The sequence below is a fragment of the Ipomoea triloba genome, chromosome 14 (genome assembly GCF_003576645.1).
Source record: "Ipomoea triloba cultivar NCNSP0323 chromosome 14, ASM357664v1".
In the NCBI taxonomy this organism is placed as follows: Eukaryota; Viridiplantae; Streptophyta; class Magnoliopsida; order Solanales; family Convolvulaceae; genus Ipomoea; species Ipomoea triloba.
This window is the reverse complement of record NC_044929.1, coordinates 19419021-19426391: the sequence shown is the minus strand read 5'-3', so window position 1 is coordinate 19426391 and position 7371 is coordinate 19419021.

Sequence of the window (7371 nt, the reverse complement as noted above, 5' to 3'; positions counted from 1 at the left end):
ATATATATATATATATATATATATATATATATATATATATATATAATAAATGAAAAATTATCTTAATGTATTGAGTTAATGCAGACAAGTGGTTATTTAATATCATCTTAATTAAACTTTTAATGTCTATATTGCTATTTATATACTATTAATTGAATTTTTTTTTTAAAAAGGAGTTCAATCCTTCTTGAGACAAAAAAAAAAAAAAAAACAAAAAACAAAACAAAACAAAAAATAAAGAAAGAAAGAAATAAATAAATAAAAACCTCTTGTTGAAATTACAGTAAACTTAATAGTTCCTTATCACCTTGTTTTATAAAATTCATTTGTATTTTATATGTGCTAAAAATTCCAATATAATTTCTAGAAGGTGAAATCACACTCTTGGTCTCTCGATTATTAGAATGTGGTCCCTTATTTTCAATTTGATCAAATTCGATTCTTCGATCTTTCGAACTTTAGCCAATTTTTTCATTATGTGATATTTCTCAATAACAACAGTTTAGACAGGTGTATTTTGAAATTTTACACCCCACTTAATATTTTTCCAATTCCTTCCCTCATGTGCCAATGCTTAGCCTCGCCTTTATCTAAACTTCACCATTAATTTTACCTTGTTGGGTCAACATGTAATTTTGACTTTCATTTCATTATTTCTATTTATAAATACCATATATAAGTGAGCTCACAAACAATTAGAATCCCCTAATCTCCAAATCATATGAAGTAGTAAAGCAATAGGTAAGAATTTCATAACCAATCACAATGTTTAGCCACGCCTTCGCCGCATTGCTCAACCTCACTTCCATCGTGTGGCGCCACGTCACCACTGAGAGGACCGAGTGCACCGACGACAATCTATGATGATAAATTGTTGAGCAACTTGAACAAGTGTTTCCGTTTACAATTGCGGCGTTGAATTATGAATTGAAGGTGGTCTTTTCTTGCTTTCCACTTCGGCAACCACTGCGAGAACTGAACTAGCTTTTTCTCGATCAGCACCTGACCTCTCGCTAAAATCTTCTTGCAATCTTTTTCGAGTGAGAATCAAATCTAGTTATTGGAAATCCTTATGAAATTTTGCCCTAATCACATCCAAAGGAGGTATCTCATTTATAAATTTCCATGTTAAGGTAACTTTCTCTTCCTTTTCTGTCAAATTTTTCCTCTATACTTTCGTAATCTTCACAACTGGCTAGGGCTTTCAAAACGGGATGGCTCGTTCGGGTTCATCAAGAAATGGGAGGGGCTGATCCAACCCATGTTTTTTTTTTGTTTTTTTACACGAGTTGGGAAAATCTCAACCCAACCTGTGTTGGACGGGTTAACGGGCTATACAGGCCAGTTCGTTTATTTTTTTTATAATTTATATTGTCAAAATTTTTAAGTTTTTGTATAGGTTAGGAATCAAACTCCGATCCCAACTTCAAAGTTAACAACTAGCAGTTGAGATTTTTTTTTCACTGGAGGTGGGGGACAGTTTGGTGTGTACATGCATACATACACCGCACGCACCACGCACGCTAGACATACATTTATTTTCTGAGAAAGTAGTCTCTTCGGATAATAAATCTACGGAAATTGCGACGGAATTTATTCCGTTGCTAAATATAGCAGCTTACTTGAAAGTGAATAAATATCGCGACGGAATTATTCTGTCGCAAAGTTGTTTTCATTTATCCTAAGATAACGACGTCGTTTTTTTTTTTTTAAATCAAAGCATGTTATATACGGGCTACGGAGTAAAAATTAAAAATTGAAATGTTAGCCCTAATTGAAGTTTCAATACTTCAGAGTTCACTCCACCATCGCCAAACACATCCGAACGCCATCGCCTACCATCGCCCAGTCGCCCACCATCGTCGTCGACCAGAGTGCCCACCGCCGTCGCCCAATCTCCCACCATCGCCACCGACCAGAGTGCTCACCACCAACGCTAAACGCCACCTCTATCAACGACCACCAAACAGATCTGAAGCCACCGCCGCCGCCCACCATCACCACCTACTCGCGACCCTGACCCCACCGCCGAACCCTCTGCTTGCGACCGCCACCGCCAAAGCCTCAGTTCGCGACCGCTATCGCTGGTTCCTCCACTGCAAGCAGAGGTTATTTCTATATTTTATTTGATTTTTAAAAAAAATTATTTCTAATTTTATTTTTATTTTGCTATGTTTGAATTTTGTTGAAATAGTTTGACTGTTGTACAAAGAACAGTCGCGGATACCCTAATTTTTTTTTAATATTTTGTTGTCCAATTGCGACGAAATTATTCCGTCACAATAATTCGCGACGGAATTATTCCGTCGCCATATTTCGCGACGGAATTTTTCCGTCGCAAATGAAGATACGACGAGTTGATAGACGACGGAACGAATTCCGTTGCGATTCCGTCGCAAAACCTATTTCGCGACGGAAAAATTCCGTCGCGAATCGCAATTTTTCTTGTAGTGAGAATTTCATAACCAATTGCAATGTTTAGCATCGCCTCCGCCGCATTGCTTAGGCTCGTTTCCATCATGTGGCGCCGCGTCACCACCGGGAGGACCGAGTGCACCGACGACAATCTATGATGATAAATTGTTGAGCAACTTGAACAAGGGTTTCCGTTTACAATTGCGGCATTGAATTATGAATTGAAGGTTGGTCTTTTCTCGCATTCCACTTCGATAACCACTGCAAGAACCAAACTAGCTTGTTCTCAAACAACACCTAACCTATCGCAAAAATCTTCCTGCAATCTTTTTCCCAGTGAGAACCGAATCAAGTTATGGGAAATCCCTATGAAAATTTGCTCAAATCATTCCAAAGGTGGTATCTCATTTACAAATTTCCTAGTTAAGGTAATTTTCTCCTCATTTTCTGTTAAATTTCTCCTCTATGCTTTCGTAATCTTCACAACCGGCTAGGGCTGTCAAAATGGGCTGGCCCGTCCATGTTCATCCAGACGGGAGGTGCCGACCCGACCCGTGTGTGTGTGTGTGTGTGTGTTTTTTTTAGGGTTACACGAGTTGGGAAAATCCAACCCAATCTGTGTTGGTCTGGTTAACGAGCTCTACAAGCCAGTCCGTTTATTTTTTTTTAAAAAAAAATTATATTGTTAAAACTATTAAATTTTTGTATAGGTTAGGAACCAAACTCCCAACTTTTAAGTTAACAACCAGCAGTTGAGATTTTTTTCAGTATAGGTGGGGGACAGTTTGGTGTGTACATGCATAGGTAAACCGCACGTACCATGCACGCAAGACATTTATGCACAACCTTATCTGCATGCAGTGGGGACAGATGCCCCCACTACCAAAAATATACAACCCCAAATGATGTCGCTTTGGGGCTGTATTATAAATATAATTTTTTTAATTTTCTTATTTTACATTTTAGATCTTAGAGCTACTCGTCGCTTCTATAAGTTCTCTAGCTCTCACGCTTGTCGCGTCCTCACTCACTACTTCTCTCGACTCTCGTCCATGCCTACCCCCTACTAGATTATCGGAGTCCGGCTCGCTACCTTACCAGTCAGAAGGACAGCAGGAATGCCAACAACACCGCTCAGCGCCTCTTATTTCCTCTGAGGTTCGCATTTTGCCCTAATTTTTCTAATTTAACTTTTGCCCTAAATCCTAATTTTCCTAATTTCTCTAATTTTATTTTAATCTTCTTTGTATGTGTTTTGTTGAATACTTGAATTTGTTTATGAATTATGATTTATGAATGTGAGTTGTGAGTTTGTGATTCTTGTGAGCAGTGAGCCAGTGAGTAGTTTGCTAATTGCCAGTTTAGTACCAGGTATGGCCGTAGGGCAGATTGGAAAAAATGCAGAATTAATTTATCCTTATTGTTAGAGTTATTGGTAAATGGTATTGATTTTAGACTTTTAGCATGTGATTTTGTGAATTTAGATTTTAATTTATCCAATTTGGGATGTTGTGAATCAGTGAATGTGAATGTCAAAATTCAGAATGTGAATTTGTTTAGTTTATGATATGATATTATTTTATTGTTTTAGTTATGGGAATTTTTTCAAAAGAAATTCAACTTTTGGGGATTCATCTAGTCAAGGTAGTCACGAAGTGGCCGTATTGAAGTTAAACATTTTTGAAGTTAGTGGTCGTAGGGCTATCAAAATAGGTTGGCCCGTCCGGGTTCATCCAAAAACGGGATGGGCGGACCTGACCTGGGTTTTGTTACACTGTTGCAAAAATCCCAACCCAACATGTGTTGGACGGGTTAACGGGCTATACGAGCCAGTTCGTTTATTTTATTTTTTTTTTAAATTTATATTGTTAAAATTTTTAAATTTTTGTATAGGTTAGGAATTAAACTCTCACCATCTAAGTTAAAAACTAGTCGTTGAGACTTTTTTTTTTCACGGAAGGTGGGAGACAATTTGGTGTGTACATGCATACATACACCGCACGTACCATGCACGCTAGACATACATTTATTTTTTTAATGAGATTATGAGATTAAATCATGATCATCTATTGTCTTTTTGTAATGATACAGATTTGATGGGATTTTAATATTATTGTGGGTAATTATGGTATGCGAAAGGGTTGTATAGTCTTCTGTTATTTAATGTATTTATTTCCATTTTAATATAGGTGTTAATTTTATTTGTTTGGTGTTCAATCTTCCCAGCCTTAATCTTATTTTTATTTTTCTTCCCAGTCGTTGTCGTATACCTCTGCGCATGCACAGAGATACTACATGGCTGGTTCTTCATGAAGGCAATCGAAGCGCCTTAGGCAGAGTTCGTCTGGTGTTGGTCCAGGTATTTTTTATTTTCGTGGGTTTGTGGGTGTTCTGGTTTTGTGTTTGGGCGAGGGGTTGCGGCGGTGATTGGTGGTTTGTGTACCGACGGAGAGCGGTGAGTGGGTGTATGTGGGCGGGTTGAGCTGTGCCGTAGGTCTAGGCACTTTTTTTTTTTTTTTGGGTGTCGATTTTGGGTGTTTATTTAGTAGGGTTCTATCGTTTTGTGTTTGGGCGGGGGTAAACAGTGGTGATTGGTGGTATGTGTACCGGCGGTGATGGGTGATGGGGTGTATAGCGTCGGGTTGAGCTGTGCAGCAGGTCTGGGCATTTTTTTTTGTTACGATTTTGGGTGTTTGTTCGGTAGGGTTCAATCAAATTCCAATATAATTTCTAGAAGGTGAAATCACACTCTTGGTCTCTCAATTATTAGAATGTGGTCCCTGATTTTCAATTTGATCAAATTCGATTCTTCTGTCTTTTGAACTTTAGCCAATTTTGTCATTCTATGATATTTTATCATTAACAACCGTTTTAAGGCATGTGTATTTTGAAAATTTTACACCCCACTTAATATTTTTCCAATTCCGACTCTTTTTTTTTTTTTGTTACACAAGTTGGGAAAATCCCAACCCAACCTTTGTTAGACGGGTTAACGGGATATACGGGAAAGTCCGTTTATTTTTTTTAATAATTTATATTGTCAAAATTTTTAAGTTTTTGTATAGGTTAGGAATCAAACTCCCAACTTCAAAGTTAACAACTAGCCGCTTAGATTTTTTTTTTCACTGGAGGTGGGGGACAGTTTGGTGTGTACATGCATACATACACCGCACGCACCCCGCACGCTAGACATACATTTATTTTCTGAGAAAGTAGTCTCTTCGTATAATAAATCTCTCATCTCTCATATAACCGAGATTTTCTCTGTAGCTTTGTGCATTATTATTAATTTTGTAGATTTGTCGAGATTTAATTTTTTACCTTTAGTTTTCTAATGCTTCACTCCACACAATACACATCGGCGAATCTCTCTCTCCCTTTCGTGTGTGCAGGCTAGTCTAAGGTTCTATGGCAGGCTCCTTGCTCGGACGGTCAAAGAGGTTGAAGCCGTCGTCTTCTGATGGTTAAAGGTATTCCTTTTTATTTTCTTCTTCTTTTTTAGTTTTTTGTTCTAGATTCTTGATTGCGCGTTCATTACGGTTTGTGTTATGGGTCGTGTGGTTGGGTGGGGTAGGAGGTGGTGGTTTTGTATGTTTTTTCAGCTGTGGGGTAGGGGTGTGCATGATCCGAACTACCCGACCCGCTCGACCCGATCACCGAAAGAGGGAAAACCGACACAACCCGTATCCGAACTAAGATAACCGACCAGCTCCACGTATCACTATGCATATATACATATATATATATATATATATATATCGGGTAGGGTTAGGAATTTGGTCACCCGACCCGCCCGAATATCCGAAAGTATTTAGGGTTAAGGGTTTGTTGCTCTCAATACGTCGTCGTTTGCTTTGTTTATATATATATATGTATTAACCGTGTTCCAGCCATTATGCGCATTCGCATCTCGCATTTCTCTTAATCTCTAGATCTGATTCTCTCTTCTCTAGTTCTCTCTTCTCTCTGTCTGAATTGATATTCTGATTTTCTGGACTCGGGCCCCGAGCACTCGACGACTTCGCTCTTCTCTTCGCTTTTCTGGACTCGAGCACTTGAGAGTCGTGACAACAACCCACCTGTGACCTGTTAATTTGTAATATGTTGTCTCTTTATTCTCTCCGAGTCTCCGGTGACCAGTGGACGGTGGAAGGTGGAAGGTGGAAGCTGTAGCACTTAGTGAGCTTAGCTTGGTGGTTGGTGACTATTGCGATTGCTGAAGCCCTCGTTCTCTAGGGAATATTTGGGAGAAACAAAGTAACATTCAAACCCTAGTTTTATTACTTCTATCTTTGTGATTTATTTATTCTATTTTGGTATATTATGATTTATGAATATATGGTGGGAGCTGTGTGAAATATATTATGATTTATATTGTCACAATTTTTAAGTTTTTGTATAGGCTAGGAATCAAATTCCCAACTTCAAAGTTAACAACTAGCCGTTGATATTTTTTTTTCACGGGAGGTGGGGGAGAGTTTGGTGTGTACATGCATACATACACCGCACGCACCACGCACGCTAGACATACATTTAGTTTTTTGAGAAAGTAGTCTCTTCGGATAATAAATCTCTCATCTCTCATCTCTCATATAACCGAGATTTTCTCTATAGCTTTGTGCATTATTATTAATTTTGCATATTTGCCGAGATTTTTTACCTTTAGTTTTCTAATGCGTTCACTCCACACAATACACCGCGGCGACTCTCTCTCTCCCTTTCGTGTGTGCAGGCGAGTCTAAGGTTCTATGGCAGGCTCCTCGCTCGGACGGTCAAAGAGGTTGAAGCCGTCGTCTTCCGATGGTTCAAGGTATTCCTTCTTCTTTTTTTTCTTTTTTAGTTTTTTGTTCTAGATTCTTACTTGCGCGTTTATTAGGGTTTGTGTTATGGGTCGTGTGGTTGGGTGGGGTGGGAGGTGGTGGTTTTGTATGTTTTTCCGGCTGTGGAGTAGGGGTG